The sequence below is a fragment of the Spinacia oleracea genome, chromosome 6 (assembly GCF_020520425.1).
Source record: "Spinacia oleracea cultivar Varoflay chromosome 6, BTI_SOV_V1, whole genome shotgun sequence".
NCBI classification, from domain to species: domain Eukaryota; kingdom Viridiplantae; phylum Streptophyta; class Magnoliopsida; order Caryophyllales; family Amaranthaceae; genus Spinacia; species Spinacia oleracea.
In genome coordinates this window covers 87,355,121-87,374,328 of record NC_079492.1, presented here as the reverse complement: position 1 = coordinate 87,374,328, position 19,208 = coordinate 87,355,121, and the positions used below count along the sequence as shown (strand labels likewise).

Genomic DNA, 19,208 nt, shown 5'->3' with positions numbered 1-19,208 from the left:
ACGGGCTCGCCTTTCTTAAGCTTGGTCTCAAGAATTTGCCTATGAGTTTCGAATCTTTCGACTCGAGCCAGATCTTGGAACATGTTCTTCAACTCACTGATGATTGTGAAAGCATCTGAGTTGATGAACGTTTTCTGCAGATCTGCACTCATGGTGGCGAGCATTAGACATTTCACATCCTTGTTGGCATCAATCCAACGATTGAGGGCTGCCTGAGTGACCCCGTCGCCTGCGGCTTCGGGCATCGCCTCTTCTAGGACATACTCCTTTTCTTCCTGCATAAGAACTATTTGCAAGTTCCTTTGCCAGTCAAGGAAGTTTTTCCCGTTCAACTTCTCCTTTTCGAGAATTGATCGAATGTTGAATGAATTGTTGTTTGCCATATTTAAAACTACAATTGAAAAGAATAAACAAATAAATAACCATTCACATTTTCTCTTAATAAACTTAAATTCTAGCATATATGCATAATTCAATGTTCATTAAGCATTTTAATCAAGTTATGTGTTCCGGCAGGTGTGAATAAAATGATTCCAAGATCCTAAAATCATTGAAGAACTAAGCACAGTTTGTCGACTTAATCCTAAAACATCTTAGGTAAGCAAAAGCCTTATGCTAATAGTCTAGAAACTATTCTTGGTTGATAGGTACGTCTAAGAACTTATTAGGTAAACCTATCGATTTTGCCACGGCATAAAAGGACTCCTTACTTATATCGTTGAGTTTCACCAAAACTAACATATACCCACAATTATTTGTGTACCTTGCCCCTTTAGGACCAATAAGTAACACCTCGCTGAGCGAAAACTATTACTAGATTGATGTAAAGGATATCCAAGCAAGTGTATATTTTGGCATGGCACCTTTTAACTCAATTTTTAAGTTTGGAACTTAAGGCTCGTACTATGTTGGTTAGATTTTAAGTGAACTAAAATCCTTAATCATGCAACATAATCAAGCTTTTGATCTCATGCATTTTAAGACATATTTAAAAGCAATAAATAACTTAAAACATGCATAAGATAAATGTGATCTAGTATGGCCCGACTTCATCTTGAAGCTTTAACTTCAAAGTCCGTCTTGAAAATCTCCGTGGGAGGCACCATTTTCTTCAAATAGGATAAGCTATAATTAAAACTAATTACAACTATTTGATGGTACGCAGACCATATTTGAATTGAAAAACAACTTTGGTACTTTAGACCAATTACATTCAAATTAATGGTACGCAGACCATATTTTCTATTCTATTTAGGCCATACTAGTCACTTCATAACCTGCAAAACAGTACATATACAATATATACCATTCACCCATTCATTATCATGAATGGCCCACATAGCTGGTTAGTAAAACACATTATGCATCACATAAACATTTGCAGCAATTAATCAAGGGCACCAATAATCTACAAATTATTCAGTCCTTATTAATTCTAATCAAGTTGTTTTAACCTTAAGGATTTGTAGACCTAATCAAGAGTTTATGACTAAAAAGGGCTCCCACTTAAACCAATAAATTCATATGCTTTACTAATTTTAAACATAAAAATGTATTTCTAGTCTAACCGGAAACATACAAATTTAATTAAAATTTAAAGCTCATATAAATTTATAATTGAATCCACAAAGTTTAATTTAATTTCAGTCGTATTTAAATTAATTCATGATTTTAATTTTAGTAAAATAATTAGAATAAATAAAATTTATTATAATTACAATATTCAAAATTAAAATCCAAGAAAATAATTTAAATTATCAATTTTAAAATTAATTAAAATTACGTAAACTGAAAATTTCAAATTAAAATTTCAAAACGATCTAATCGCAACGCAACAACCTCACGCATCGCACGCCCATGGGCTACACGCACACAGCCATCGCTGGCCATGTGCGCGCAGCCCATGCGCTGTGTCGCATTGCTGCTGCTCAACATCGCAAGGCATCACGCATGGTGCTCGCTGCGCGCGCCAGCGCTCGACGCACGAGCATGCTGCCGCAGCCCATCGCTGGGCGCAACACTCGTCGCACGTCGCAACACGCACTCGCACGCCATCGCTGGGCGCAGCGCTCGTCGCACGCGCAACAAGCACTAGCACGCCATCGCTGGGCGCAGCGCTCGTCGCACGCACAACAGGCACTCGCACGCCATCGCTGGGCGCAACGCTCGTCGCACGCACAACAGCGCACGCTGCGCGCGAGCGATCGATGCTTGGCGCAGCACTCGTGGCACGCGAGCTTACGCTCGCTGCGCGCGAGGCTCCGCACGCTTGCGCGAGGCAGTGCGCGCTGTGGCGCAGCTCGCTTGCTGCCCACACGCGACTGCTCGTGCCTTGCTCTCGCCCTCGCCCATTCGCCCATTGCACACAGCCCACGACACAAGGCAGGGCTGCTGCCTTGTGCTCGTGCACCATGGCCTTGCTCATTGCTTTCGTACCGCATGGGCGACGAGCTCCCTTGCTCGTCGTCACATGCCCGCACTATACAACACCCCTTAAGGGTAACACGTAGCGTCCATTGCTTTGTGCGTGCAAGTTATATGAGCGAATCGCATAAAAATTTAAAATTTATATTCAAAATTAATGACAAATTAATAAATAATATTAATTTCATAATTTCAGGGCGAAAAATCGAAAATTTATTATTCAATTGATTTCCGATTAACATGGATTCAAGTCTAGGTCATAAAAATTTAAAATTTAACATAAATTTACAATTTTTATGGTGGTTTTTAATCATAGGTATCTAATTAAATTATAACTAATTATGAAAATCAAATTAATTCTAAATTATTCCAATTTTTAACAAATTAATCATAATTACAAATTAGATTGCATAATTAACAAGGCTAGGCATTCAAACTTGTTAAACATATACAGTAGGTCAATAAAAAATTCAAGATTTATCAACAAGAATCGCAAATATTTAATTTAACATCTTAAATTTACGAAATTTTGCATTCGAAAAACTAAAACTTCCGAAAAGTCATAGTTAGGCTTCGAATTTGAGAATTCTGGGTTCGGCCGAAAAATACTAATTTTTGTCAAAATTTTAGAATGCCTTTTACATGCGGAATTGACACAAAAATCACTCGATTTGGATGAGTAACGAAGAAACTGCCGAAAAACTGCGTACGTATAATTAAATAAACGCAATTTTCAATTAATTAACAATTACGAAAATTAATCACCCCTTTTAATTCTTGCAAATTTGTAATATTTAACCATGTTCATGCAATTTAGATTATGAAAATAATAAGAGGCTCGTGATACCACTTTTAGGTTATGATACATATGACAATTCATAAATCATGCGGAAAAACCATAAAGCCAGGAAAACATATTATTTACACATAATCATTTAGCATAGTTTAGATGCATACTCTTTGTTGCGTGCCTTCCCTAGCTGCGCCCGAACCGAACAAGAACAAGTCTTTAGGACTCCAAGTGTCGTCCCTCCGTAGATAGTCCACAGCACGTCCGGATCCGCCTTAAGATTGCCCAACTAGAATCGCCCTTAAGGTACTACTTATTTTCGGCTAAATGGGCAAGAGTTATGGCTGATTTTTCTGCTTAAAAATCCTAGTTTTGAATACTTGAAAACTTGTGTATAAATTTATGACCCTAGGCATATATTTATAGAACCTTGGAAAGGATTTCGAATCCTGTTAGAATACTAATTAATTAATTAGAATCCTATTAGAACTCTAAATAATTAATTTAATCTTTTAGGATTAGGATTTAATCTATGCACGAATCCCGATAGTTTTAGGATTCGTATAGCACGTACACACGCACCGCACGAGCATCGCACGCCCATGCGCAAGCCTTGCGGCCCACGCTGTGCGCACGGCGCACAGGCCCACTGCTCGCTGCCCATTTGTGCGCGCGCGCCAGCCTTGGCTGGGACTGGCCTTGCGCTGGGCCTGGTCGAGGCATTGGCGTGTTGTTGGATGCGTGTGGCTTGCTGGGCGATGGCCTGGCTTCGTGCTGGGCCCTCGTCCGGCAGGCCTCGTCCGATGCTTATTCGTACGATACGCTTCCGATTAAATTCCCGGCTCCGGAATTCATTTCCGATACGAACAATATTTAATATTTCCGATTCCGGAATTAATTTCCGTTTCGAACAAATATTTAATATTTCCGTTTCCGGAATTATTTTCCGATTCCGATAATATTTCCGATTCTGACAATATTTCCGTTTCCGGCAATATTTCCGATTTCGGCAATATTTCCATTTTCGATAATATTTTCCGATACGTGCCATGTTTCCGTTTCCGGCAACATCTACGACTTGGATAATATTTATATTTCCGATACGATCCATATTTCCGTTTCCGGCAATATCATCGTTTCCGGAGTATTCATTTCTTGCCTGTGACGATCTCAGCTCCCACTGAAACCAAGATCCGTCGATTCCGAATATCCATAGGTGGAGTATTTAATGCCATTAAATACTTGATCCGTTTACGTACTATTTGTGTGACCCTACGGGTTCAGTCAAGAGTAAGCTGTGGATTAATATCATTAATTCCACTTGAACTGAAGCGGCCTCTAGCTAGGCATTCAGCTCACTTGATCTCACTAAATTATTAACTTGTTAGTTAATACTGAACCGCATTTATTAGACTTAACATTGAATGCATACTTGGACCAAGGGCATTATTTCCTTCAAGTCTATCTTGAATATATCGTTAAAGGGACTCATCATTTAATAAACCACAAATTAAATGGAAAATGAATTCTATTCATTTATATGAATGGTTAACCAATAACGTTTTACAAAGTATTAAACTCTAAAACTTTAGAAAATTAAATAAGGACATCAAATCCATTCTCCAACATGCTTGATTCCCATAGCTGCAGTGTGCGAGTTGTGCTTCGCTTTGCGGCAGAGGTTTAGTTAATGGATCTGAGATATTGTCGTCAGTTTCAATCTTTCTTATCTCGACTTCTTTTCTTTCAACGAACTCTCGTAGAAGGTGAAATCTACGAAGTACATGCTTGACTCTCTGGTGGTATCTAGGATCCTTTGCCTGTGCAATAGCTCCATTATTGTCGCAATATATAGCTATTGGTCCTTTAATGGAGGGGACTGCACCAAGTTCTCCTATGAACTTCCTTAGCCAAATAGCTTCCTTTGCTGATTCATGTGCAGCAATGTACTCCGCTTCAGTTGTAGAATCCGCAATGGTGCTTTGCTTAGCACTTTTCCATCTTACTGCACCTCCGTTGACGCAGAAGACAAATCCAGACTGTGATCTGAAATCATCCTTGTCGGTTTGGAAACTTGCGTCCGTATAGCCTTTAACATTTAATTCATCATCTCCACCATAGACAAGGAAATCATCTTTGTGCCTTTTAAGGTACTTCAGAATATTTGTGGCAACAGTCCAATGTGCCTCTCCTGGATCTGACTGGTATCTGCTCGTAGCACTGAGTGCATACGCAACATCCAGGCGTGTACATATCATAGCATACATTATTGAACCAATCAATGATGCATATGGAATCCTACTCATTCGTCTACGCTCATCCAGTGTTTTTGGGCACTGAGTCTTGCTTAGAGTCATTCCATGAGACATGGGTATGTAGCCTCGCTTGGAGTCTGCCATATTGAACCTTTCAAGCACTTTATTGATATAAGTGCTTTGACTAAGTCCAATCATCCTTTTAGATCTATGTCTGTAAATCTTGATGCCCAGTATGTACTGTGCTTCTCCTAGATCCTTCATCGAAAAACATTTCCCAAGCCAAATCTTGACAGAGTTCAACATAGGAATGTCATTTCCGATAAGTAATATGTCATCGACATGTAATACGAGAAAAGCAATTTTGCTCCCACTGACCTTCTTGTATACACAAGATTCTTCTGCGTTCTTGACGAAGCCAAAGTCACTGACTGCTTCATCAAAACGTATATTCCAGCTCCTTGATGCTTGCTTTAATCCGTAAATGGATTTCTTAAGCTTGCATACCTTTTTAGCATTCTTTAGATCCTCAAAACCCTCAGGCTGTGTCATAAACACAATTTCCGTTAAAACACCATTTAAGAAAGCAGTTTTGACATCCATCTGCCATGTTTGTAATCATAATATGCAGCAATTTCTAACATTATCCGAATAGACTTTAGCATTGCAATTGGTGAAAAGGTTTCATCATAATCCACACCGTGGACTTGCCTGTAACCTTTCGCAACCAATCTAGCTTTGAAAACTTCTAGTTTCCCATCCTTGTCCTTTTTCAGTTTGAAAACCCATTTGCTTCCTATGGCTTGGTAGCCATCTGGCAAATAGACCAAATCCCAAACTTGGTTTTCATACATGGAGTCTAATTCAGATTGCATGGCTTCTTGCCATTGCTTGGAGCTAGGGCTCGTCATAGCTTGTTTGTAAGTCGCAGGTTCATCACTTTCAAGTAATAGAACTTCATGGCTCTCGTTCGTCAAAATACCTAAGTACCTTTCCAGTTGAGACCTGTATCTTTGCGATCTACGCGGGGTTACATTTCTAGATGGTTCCTGATTCTCACCAGATACTTCCAAAGATCTCTGAGTTTCAACCTGAATGGCATCTTGATCATTCTCTAGAGTTTTTTGTTCGAATCGAATTTCTTCTAGGTCTACTTTTCTCCCACCTGTCATTTTGGAAATGTGATCCCTTTCCAAAAAGATACCATCTCGAACACACAAACACTTTGTTCTCAGATGTATTGTAGAAGTAATACCCCTTTGTTTCCTTTGGATAGCCCACAAGGATACATTTGTCAGATTTTGGTTGAAGTTTGTCTGAAATTAATCGTTTTACGTATACTTCACAACCCCAAATCTTAAGAAAATACACATTTGGAGGCTTTCCAAACCATAACTCATATGGAGTCTTTTCGACAGCTTTAGACGGAGCTCTATTTAGTGTGAGTGCAGCTGTGTTTAGTACATGTCCCCAAAATTCTATAGGAAGTTCGGCTTGACCCATCATTGATCTAACCATGTCTAGCAAGGTTCTATTCCTCCGTTCTAACACACCGTTCCATTGAGGTGTTCCAGGAGGAGTCAATTCTGATAGAATTCCACATTCTTTCAGATGGTCATCAAATTCATAGCTCAGATATTCACCGCCTCTATCAGACCGTAGTGCCTTAATCTTCTTGCCAAACTGATTCTCTACTTCACTCTGAAATTCCTTGAATTTGTCAAAGGATTCAGACTTATGCTTCATTAGGTAGACATAACCATATCTATTGAAGTCATCAGTGAAAGTGATAAAATAGCTGAAACCACCCCTAGCATTTGTACTCATTGGTCCACATACATCTGTATGGATTAAACCCAATAGTTCAGTTGCTCTTTCTCCAACTTTAGAGAAAGGTTGCTTTGTCATTTTGCCAAGTAAACATGATTCGCACTTACCATAATCCTCTAAGTCAAATGGTTCTAGAATTCCATCCTTTTGAAGTCTTTCTATGCACTTCATGTTAATATGGCCTAATCGACAATGCCACAAATAGGTGAGATCTGAATCATTCTTTTTGGCCTTTTTGGTATTTATGTTATAAACTTGTTTGTCGTGATCTAATAAATAAAGTCCATTGACTAATCTAGCAGATCCATAAAACATCTCTTTAAAATAAAACGAGCAACTATTGTCTTTTATTAAAAAGGAAAATCCCTTAGCATCTAAGCATGAAACAGAAATGATGTTTTTAGTAAGACTTGAAACATGGAAACATTCTTCCAGTTACAAAACTAGCCCATAGGGCAACGACAAATAATAAGTTCCTACAGCTAATGCAGCTATCCGTGCTCCATTTCCCACTCGTAGGTCGACTTCACCCTTGCTTAACCTTCTACTTTTTCTTAGTCCCTGCGAATTGGAACATAAGTGTGAGCCACAACCTGTATCTAATACCCTAGAAGTTGAATTTGCAAGTATACAGTCTATTACGAAAATACTTAAAGATGGAACGACCGTTCTATTCTTCTGATCTTCCTTAAGCTTCAAGCAATCTCTCTTCCAATGCCCCTTCTTCTTGCAGTAAAAGCTTTCAGATTCAGAAGTAGGTTGGCTCACCTTCTTATTTTCAGACTTGGTGCCGCCAGCTTCCTTAGTTGGGCTGGCCTTCTTGCCACGCACCTTTCTTAGCATTCCTCTTCTTACCAGATTTCTTAAACTTGCCCCCACGCACAATAAGCACATCCTGCTTATCACTTTTGAGCGTCTTTTAATTTCAGCGGTTTTCAGCATACCGTGAAGCTCAGTGAGCGTTTTGTCCAGACTATTCATACTGTAGTTCAGTTTGAACTGATCATACCCGCTATGAAGAGAATGGAGGATGGTGTCTACAACCATTTCTGAGAGAACTGCTGATCCAGCCGACTCATATTCTCAATGAGTCCAATCATTTTGAGAACATGTGGACTTACGGGCTCGCCTTTCTTAAGCTTGGTCTCAAGAATTTGCCTATGATTCTCGAATATTTCGACTCGAGCCAGATCTTGGAACATGTTCTTTAACTCACTGATGATCGTGAAAGCATCTAAGTTGATGAACGTTTTCTGTAGATCTAGACTCATGGTTGCAAGCATTAGACATTTTACATCCTTGTTGGCATCAATCCAACGATTGAGGGCAGCCTGAGTGACCCCGTCGCCAGCGGCTTCGGGCACCGCCTCTTCCAGGACATACTCCTTTTCTTCCTGCATAAGAACTATTTGAAAGTTCCTTTGCCAGTCAAGGAAGTTTTTCCCGCTCAACTTCTCCTTTTAGAGAATTGATCGGATGTTGAAAGAATTGTTGTTTGCCATAGTTAAAACTACAATTGAAAAGAATAAACAAATAAATAACCATTCGCAGTTTTTCTTAATAACCTTAATTTCTAGCATGCATGCATAATTCAATATTTATTAATCATTTTATTCAAGTTATGTGTTTCGACAGGTGTGAATAAAATGATTCCAAGATCCTTAAATCATTGAAGAATTAAGCACATTATGTATTTAGACTCAATTCTAAAATATTTTAGGTAAGCAAATCCTTTTCTAATAGTCTAGAAACTACTCTTGGTTGATAGGTACGTCTAAGGTCTTATTAGGTAAACCTATCTGTTTTGCCACGACATAAAAGGACTCCTTACTTATATCGTTGAGTTTCACCAAAACTAACATGTACTCACAATTATTTGTGAACCTTACCCCTTTAGGATCAATAAGTAACACCTCGCTATGGTGGAAAACTATTACTAAGATTGATGTAAAGGTTATCCAAGTAAGTGTTATTTTGGCATGGCACATTTTCACTGAATTTTTAAAGTTTTGAACGTAAGGCTCTTACTATGTTGGTTAGATTTTAAGTGAACTAAAATCCTTAATCATGCAACATAATCAAGCCACAATCTCATGCATAGTTAAGACATATTTAAAGCAATAAATAACTTAAAGCATGCATAAGATATAAATGTGATCTAGTATGGCCCGACTTCATCTTGAAGCTTCAACTTCAAACTCCGTCTTGAAAATGGATTGAAAACTCCGTCTTGAATTTCACCATGGGAGGCGCCATTTTCTTCAAATAGGATATGCTATATTGAAACTAATTACAAATATTTGATGGTACACATAGCATATTTAAATTAAAAACTTTGGTGCATTAGACCAATTTTACATTCAAATTAATGGTACGCAGACCATATTTTCTATCCTATTTGGGCCATACTAGTCACTTCCCATAACCTGCAAAACAGTACATTTACAATATACCATTCACCCATTCATTTATCAATGAATGGTCAACATAGCTGGTTAGTAGAACATATTATGCATCACATCAATATTTGCAGCAATTAATCAAGGCTTCCAATAATCTACAAATTATTCAATCCTTATTAATTCTAATCGAGTTGTTTTAACCTTAAAGGAATGTAGACCTAATCAAGAGTTTCTGACTAAAACGCTCCCACTAAAACCAAGAAATTTACATGCTTTACGAATTTTAAACATAAAATTGTATTTCCTAGTCCAACCGGAAACTTAGAAATTTAATTAAAATTTAAAGCTTATATAAATTATCATTTAAATCCTTTATTTTATTTTCAGTTGATTAAATTAATGAATTTAAATTTTATCAAGGTTTTAATTTTAGTAAAATAATTAGTATATAAATTTATAATAATTAAATTATTCAAAATTAAATTCCGAGAAAAAATTAAATTACGAATTTTAATTTAATTAAAATAGTTTTCAACTGAGAAATTAAAATTAAAACGAACCAATCGGGCCAAGACAAGGCCATGAGCCTGCGCCCATGCCTCGTCGAGCCCATGTAGCAGCAACGCCCCATGGGCCGCCACTCGATTGATCGTACTGCAAGACACGAGCAGCCACGCGCAGACGCAGCAAGCCGAGCAAGCCACGCCTGCGCGCAGCACGCTCGTCGGTCGAGCCAGCTCTCGCTGCCCGCGCGCGCGGCCATGTGTGCTCGTTGCCTTGCTTCTCGCCTCTCCTCCCACGTGCACGTAGCACACAGGGCATAGCAGGGCTGCTGCCTTGCGCGCATGTGCCACGACCTTGCTCGTTGCATCGTACCGCATGGGCGACGAGCTCCCTTGCTCGTCGTCGCATGCCCGCACTATGCAACACCCCTTAAGGGTAACACTTAGCGTCCATTTCTTTGTGCGTGCAAGATTCGTTAACGGATTTCATAAAAATTAAAACTTTTATTATTTAAATTTATTGACAAATTAATAAATCATATTAATTTCATAAATTTAGGCGAAAAATCAAAAATTTATTATTCAAATTAATATCCGACTATTTTTATTTTCATGGATTCAAATCTAGGTCATAAAATTTTAAAACTTTTCAATTTTAACAAATGTTATGGTGGTTTTTAATCATAGGTTCCTAATTAAATTGCTAATTAATTATGAAAATCAAATCAAATTCTAAATTATTCGAATTTCAACAAATTAATTACAATTATAAATTAGGTTGCATAATTAACAAGTTTAGGCATTAAAATTGTTAAACATATACAGTAGGTCAATCATAGATTCAGGATTTACATACAAGATTCACAAATATTTAATTTAACATCATAAAAATTATAAATTTTGCGTTCGAAAAACTAAAACCTCCGAAAAGTCATAGTTAGGCTTCGAATTTGGAAATTCTGGGTTCGGCATCAAATGTCTGATTTTAGTCAAAATTTTAAAACGTCGTTTACATGCAAAATTCACTATAAAATTATACGATTCCGACCATTATTGACTAAACTGCCGAAAATCCTACGAACATATAATTAAATAATCGCACGAATTTGCAATTAATTACAATCAACGAAATTAATCACCCCTTTAATTCATTGCAAATTTATAAAATTTAACCATGTTAACTATAATTGATTATGGAATTAATTAGAGGCCCGTGATACCACTTTTAGGTTATGACAAATATAAACAATATATTTCATGCGGGAAAACCATAAAGCCAGGAATCCAAATTAATTGCCACATAGTCAATTAGCATAATTTAGGATACATACATGTGACGCGTGCCTTCCCTGGCTTCTCCCGAACAAGAACAAGTTTAGGGCTCCAAGTGTCGTCCCTCCGTAGATAATCCACAACACGTTCGAATCCGCCTTAGATTCAATTAACTAGAATATAGTCTAAGGTTTTATGTTATTCCCCGATTCGTTTTCCGATTCTGGAATTTATTTCCGATTCGAACAATATTAAATATTTCCGATTCCGGAATTTATTTCCGATTCCGATAATATTTCGGATTCAGGCAATATTTCCGTTTCCGGCAATATTTTCGATTCCGGCAATATTTCCATTTCCAATAATATTTTCCGATACGTACCATGTTTCCGTTTCCGGCAACATCTACGACTTGGATAATATTTATATTTCCGATACGATCCATATTTCCGTTTCCAGCAATATCATCGTTTCCGGAGTATTCATAATTTGCCTTTTGACGATTTCAGCTCCCACTGGAACCGAGATTCGTCGATTCCGAATATCCATAAATGGAGTATTTAATTCACTTAAATACTTGATCCGTTCACGTACTATTTGTGTGACCCTACGGGTTCAGTCAAGAGTAAGATGTGGATTAATATTATTAATTCCACTTGAACTGAAGCGGCCTCTAGCTAGGCATACAGTTCACTTGATCTCACTGAATTATTAACTCGCATATTTAATAAATACTAAACCACATTTATTAGATTTAGCATTGAATGTATACTTCGACCAAGGGCATTATTTCCTTCACTATTATATACCCACATGAATATTTCTCTCATTTATGCGGGCTTGTTTCTCTCTTTTCATCATTTAAATATGTTATTCAATCATACTGGTTTTATACCTATATCTGTAAATTGCGCTTATGTTTCTTTGTTTCCTAAAGTGTCTATGTGTAAAATATTGAAAGGAAAAACTTGTTATGTATTCTCATTGATGGCAAACTACCCACTGGCAGAGTGAAATTTTTGTAGACAATCTCAATATCTAACCTGCTTTTGATACCGTGTTATTGAAGGGAAAAACTTGTTGTATATTCTCATTAATCTAATCTACGAAATTATAAAATTAAATTGGACATATTTGCTCAGTTATTAGAGTGCCACATAAGAAATCATTAGATTTCAGACAATGAGAAATAAAATTTCTAATTTATTTTAGAATTATAAGATGTGTGCGCCACATATGTAAAACAGACGAATGATATCAAAGATTTAGATAAAGATTTCCTAAAATATTGAAATCTCCTGTGAAAAAAAGAAGATGAAAACATTGAGTAACAATAAAATAGAATTAATTTTAATTAAATTTGTGTGCTACATAAGTAAAACGGATGAATGATATCAAAGACCATTATAGAACTATTTGATAAAGATTCCCTACAATATTGAAATGTCCTATGGAAAAAAGATAAACATTGAGAAACAATAAAATACAATTAATTTTAATTAAAAGTTAGAGTTGAACATGAGTTAAACCTTCAATTATAAAATATTATAAATAGACCCACCTGATTTTCTTAGATTTAATCATATGACTCGTGAAGGTAAAATAAGATTCTCAGAAAAAAAAAAAAAAAAAAAAAGATGTTGTTGATCGAGTAAGAAAACCATAAATTGTTTTACAACTCTCCCTACTCATGTTTAGACCAAGGTAGAAAAATTCATTTATGAATTATGATGTAGTATTTACTATGTTAATTTACCAATAAGATTTTTTTGCTTGTTTATGGTTCTGGATTGTAACTTTTATGTGAATGGCATTGCTAATTTTTCAAATTTACTTTTTAGTTTTTTAAGTGCATAATCAAAGATCATTTTGTTTATTATTATACAGATTGCTTCCAAGTTTCGAGATAATAAAATAACAACACCCATCATAAAGAGTCACATATACGGAAACTAGACATACTTCCATATGTTCTATCGTACTAGCTAGCACCAACATGTTCAATTCTAGGCGTACTGTGATGTAATTCGTAGTAACCCACTATCCTTATATCATTTTTCATAAGTTAAATAAGCGGGTTATGATGAAGACTCTTGGTCTTAATGTTGATAAGTTAGATTAGCGGGGGTTATGATATTAATTACTTTGCTAATAATGTTGTTTAGTGCTTACTTAAAAGATACAATTTCAAATGCCAAGAAATAATCACCTTAGGTTTTTGTAAATCTTTTTCTCGATACTTTCATATCTCCAACTATAACTAAAATCAAATTACGGAATAGTAGTAAATAAGTAGAGTTTAGGATTACGGACTAAAGGGACTTTGTATCTTTTTTTTTCTTGTTTTTGAAACTAGGCTTGTTTGGTATAAATGTCGGAAAGGGAGTGGAATGGAAACAAATAAGAAGGGGAAAAGGTAACGTTAACTATTACCATTATTAATTGTTTGTATATTATGGGTAAGGAATCGCTTACGTAAGATTCCTTTACTTGACGTTTGGTAAATAATACTCCGTATAGAGTAAGGAAATAAATAAGGGGTTTTTGACTTATTTCTTAAAACACCCGCATTTATAAAACACATTTTTACCCTTTAAATATTAATCCCTTCAATAAAAAAAATAACAATAATAATAATAATAATATAATAACGACAAAGCTCTTATGAAAATCGACTGCAAAAAATAGAGAATTCTAACAATAATAATAATAAAAATAAAAATAATAACAATAATAGTTTTTACCAAGAGGCTGCTCCCCTCTCTCTCCTTTTTCTCTCTTCTCTCTCATCTTTTAGGGTTTCACTTTTCTTTGCCGCTTAGGCCGGAAATAGTCCATTTTCTTCGGAAATTAGACTATTTCCGACCATTTTTCTTGTATTTTCATTGTTTTTCTTTATGTTTGTCTTGTTTTGGTTTTGTTTTCCGTTGATTTGTTCCCAATTTATTCTTGGATTGTTCTCAATTTATTTGGGTTTTTTCTAGAGTTTCCTACGTTCTTGATTCTCATACATGTATGAGAATAGTTTTAGGGTTTCAATAATCCGGAAGGAGATTTGGATTCATACAGGAACATCGAAAATCACTGCTCGCATTAAGCTAGAAGCGGTGGAGTACGAGATGTGCTTTAGGATGCAAAATAGTAATTGTTTTGATTGTAACACACTACAACAAACAGGATCAAAGAGGGCGAAAAAAGTCGCCCTCTTAGATCAAAATATCGCCCTTTTAACTTTTAATGGCAAAATAAAAATCGCCCTTAACTCGCCCTGTTAGGTTCGTCCTATTAGCTTTCCACGGCAACTCCATTTGCTCGCCCTTTTTTATCAAAACCAAAGAGGGCAAATAATTTTCGCCCTCTTTGTTTGAAAACAAGGAAGGCAACTTAAATCATGCCCTCTTTGATTGTTTTTCGCCCTCTAAAATAGTTTAAATAGGGCAATTATGTTTGCCCTGTTTGTTCAAAATCAAAGAGGGCAACTTGATAAAGTCGCCCTCTTTGTTCTATTTTTTATTTTTTAAAAAATAAATCTGGTGAACTAACAAGTAAATTACACCTTTCAAAAACTATTGTACTGGGACTTTAACATTTATGTCCATCTTGGGAGAGTAAAAGTATATAGACAACAAGCATTTGAATCCATACAAGAATTATGGTCAAATCAGAACCAACTTCGGTATATTTCCATCAAAAAAAAGAGGAACAATTCACTATAGCTATTACATGCTTATATCAAATGATTGTGACAGATGGATGCTGCCAATGGAGCTCAATGTGGTGAGGCTGCTGCATCAGGCCGCGTCCTTGCCTGTTTTAACTGTAGTTTCTTCAAGTATAGCTGCTGACCTGCTGTTGTTATAGCATTCTTTCCTGCAATGTCCAAATAAACTAAGAAAAAATGGATAGGATATGAGTAACCATTGTTTTCCACTGCTTGATCCTGAATATTTTCATTGTAAACTCAAATTAGTAACAGATATTATTCCAACAGCAAAGATCGAGTTCCCGAGGTTGACATGGTGTATCATTAAACAGAATCCTGTTAACTGCAGCCGTAACTAAGCATGTATTCACAAACAAAACTATTTCCTCATTTCTTGGGACAAACCCCGATTTTCAGGTGTACAAAGAGAGCATGCAGTCCTAGTACTAGCCGTATTCCTTAATACAAGAGCTATATATATAACTGATAAGATAATCATGTTTGTTGCATCTGCTTTCTTAATTCCCCGAGTGGTCCATAACCCACATCATTTGTCTCCTATTTGCTACAACCGCATATACCAATGTTCAAATTTTTACCACAATTACAACACATGCCACGGATGTTGTCAGCTTCATCCTCAAGTTTTATGTGCTATTCACCAAGATTCTAAGACACAGAGGCTGACACGCCACAACCATCCTATAGCTATATTTCCTGTTTGAACGGATGTTGGCAGATAGTATGATTTAAGAGCAAACCTGAGGCAGAAGGGGCATACAGCTAATCTGCATATCTATTGTTGACAATGCAGAAACAACGACAGTGTAATGTATCCCGAACTGCAAGTTTCCACAAGGATTGTTCATTCAGTTGCTCCATCTGCAATAAGTCACATATTTACAGGGACAAAAGTTGTACTCTGTTAACATTTTTGTGATCAATCTTATGAGAATACATACATCTGATCCCTGGACTGTTTGAAGGGTTTTATTTTCTTCTTATGTTTATATTAGTGTTACGAATTCAAATATTAAATAATTACCTCAGAATAAGTTGTGTGATCGTACACAAGACCCTTACCTAAAGCAAAAGGCACAAGAAAATAAAGAAGAGGAAGAAAAAAAATGATATCAATAATAAATTGCATAAGTAAATAAACAGGGATGATAGAGGGAGAATTTTCAAGACAGAGCGAACCATATGTTAGTATAACATCAGCTCCTAGGAGGAACCAGAACAACATCAAAAGTATGCAGGTATTATCTTTCATGCTATTTTCCTAGGCTGGAATCTGTTTTTATAAGTGAAATGTGTTTCCTAGAAAGCGTTCTTTAAAACTGCAACAGAGTGGATACGATGTGCAATGTCAAAAACCGGGATTGGACGAATGAAAGAGAGTCGATATGGGAAATCGAGTTACTGATGCAGCTTATAATGTCTGTAATCATCCATACAGTGCCAAAATGTATCAAGTACATAGCTGCTATTGTTGCCAATACATCACAAGAACTTTATGATGGACAATGAAAGAAGCAATTAGTTATTTCAGTTCATGAAGTAATTCATTTTAGAGCTCTTACTTAACCCCCACTCTTATATCACTCTTACTTAACCCCCTCACTCTAGACATGGGAAAGTTTAGGCAAGCGAAATTCCCTTTTATTGAACTATACTTCTTTTCATGACATCTAAAAACATTGAGTAATGACATCCCTTCCACTAAAACAAAAGCAATACAAAACAACTTCCCACCCAATACTGACCTGGATTAGGAGGGCAAGTATTTCTTTCTTCTCCAGATAAGATATGCCTGCAATTATATACCAGGATCAAGTAGAAGTAAGCAAGATTGTCATGTTATGCTTGCCAAGAACGACAGAAAAGGTAAAGTAGGACATGTTAAGCATCAAATCCTGCAGAAAAGGTAAAATAGGAACCGGAACAGAACGAAGCAACTAGGATGACTAAGTATTTTGATACTTTCAAGCATATTGTTAGCTAAAATCACACATTATATGTTTTCCTACATAAATTTTCCATGCAAACTCTGATAACACTAGATAACACTTTAATCCAAAAACCTCAATACACTACCTTGGATTCCATATTTTATATTGCAGCAGAAAACGCGGACCTGTTTCAGCAATAAATGTGAAACTTAAATCATCAAAAACAATAAAGAGGAGCTAAATTGTCCAAATTTCAACAACAATTTGAAATTTCAACAACAATTTCAACATCAAAAACTGTTATCATGATGAACTAGCAAAAAACATCAAACGCAATATGATAACAGTAATTTGCACCAGTAACTAGCAAAAATTACGCAAAGAAGAAGAAGTTGAGAAAATATGATACCAGACGAACTTCAGAGATGAGAAAATATGTGCGATTTGATTAAATTGCAGGCGAACTCAAGCAAATTTCAGACGAACTCAAGCAAATTTCAGACAAACTCGACCAAAAAGCATAAAATTAGGGTTTATGAACTGCGAAATTGAAGATGGGGAGGGAGAGAGAAAGATAAATGAGAGATTTAGGGGAGAGAAAGAGAAGGCTAAATTGAGATTTAGGGAGAGAGAAAGCTAAATTGAAGATGGAGAGGGTTTTTCATTTTGGGAAACAATGTCGAAGAAGCGTTGTACGAAGCTTAGGGAGAGGCGTCACAGTCTAAAGTTGAAGGGGGTAATTTTTATTTTTATTTTTAATAAAATTGATCAAAGAGGGCGAAAATTTACAAGTCGCCCTTTTTGTTAATTATCAAGGAAGGCAACCCCCAATTTCGCCCTTTTTGTTTTAAAAAAAGAATGGCTAATTTATTTATTTTTTTAATTAAATTGATCAAAGAGGGCGAAAGTTTGAAAGTCGTCCTTTTCATTAACTACCAAAGAAGACAAAGACCAATTTCGCCCTCTTTGTTTTTATCAACAAGGACAATTTTCTTTTGCCCTCATTGATTTGTTCTACGAGGACGATTTTTTAGTTGCCCTTTCTTGTACAAAAAAATTGCCCTCTTTGCTACTGATTCTTGTAGTGACAGTTATGTATTTTCTTTGGATTTGTGGTATCAGATCTATTCTATCATTGTAGATGTCGTATGGCTGATTATTAATGAAATTGTTCTTCCCCATAAAAAAAAACAGTTTTTACCAAGAGAAAATATACGAATATATATATATATATATATATATATATATATAATAACAATAAAAATAAAAATCTATCATCATTGATCATCGTCATTGATCATCATTTATCTACCGTGAAGCTCTCCGTATGGCATGATCATCATAAATGATCATCATCATCATCCACAAGTTCAAAAGATTTGAGTAAACAAATTAAGCATCATCATCATCGATCATCAAGAAGTTCAAAAGATTTAATTTGAGTGAACAAATTAAGCATCATCATCAACAAAAAGTTCAAAAAAATTGAGTAGATGATTCGCGAAGTCAGAGTAACCTCAAAGGACGGAGAGAGGGGGAGAGAAGAGAAAGAAGGAGATGGAGAGAAGAAGGAGGCAGAGTTATTTGAGGGGAAATGTTAACCGTTACCTCTGGATTTTGACCGGTAACAAAATGGAGGAATACGTTATTGCCGAATAATGGTAATGGTTAATCCATACCTCTAACCAAACAACCCGTAACAGGAACGATTACTTAATTCCGTTTCCAACCCCAAAAAAATACATACCAAACATGTATCTTAATAGAGTACAACTTTGGGAAAGATGTTATATTTTTACTTACTAATGGGAAAAAAAAAACTAAAAATGTTGTCATCTTATCTAATATAGAGTAAAATGATAAAATGAATCAGGAGTACAATATTTCTTAATTACACCCAGCATAATAAGGAGAAAATAAAATGCTCTTTTATATTTCTTTTCATTACATTCATCAAATTTATGATACTTACAATTATAAATTATTTTCCTTTCATGATAGTTTTCACCTTATTATTATTTGCACATTATCAATAAATACATTCAAGTAGTAGTTTAAATGGAATAATGTAGTGGGT

General features: G+C 35.9%; 1 long non-coding RNA gene across 2 annotated transcripts; it reads right to left on the bottom strand.

Moving 5' to 3' along the window:
• Positions 1-15,035: 15,035 nt before the first annotated feature.
• Positions 15,036-17,839, bottom strand: LOC130464317 (uncharacterized). Of its 2 annotated transcripts, XR_008924696.1 has the most exons (4): positions 17,541-17,839; positions 17,277-17,316; positions 15,941-16,992; positions 15,036-15,346 (listed from the first exon to the last, which is right to left on the bottom strand). It is a non-coding gene; the product is annotated as an uncharacterized lncRNA (long non-coding RNA). The 2 variants fall into 2 exon arrangements; XR_008924695.1 differs by lacking the exon at positions 15,036-15,346 and having other exon boundaries at positions 15,940-16,992.
• Between the last annotated feature and the right edge of the window lie 1,369 nt (positions 17,840-19,208).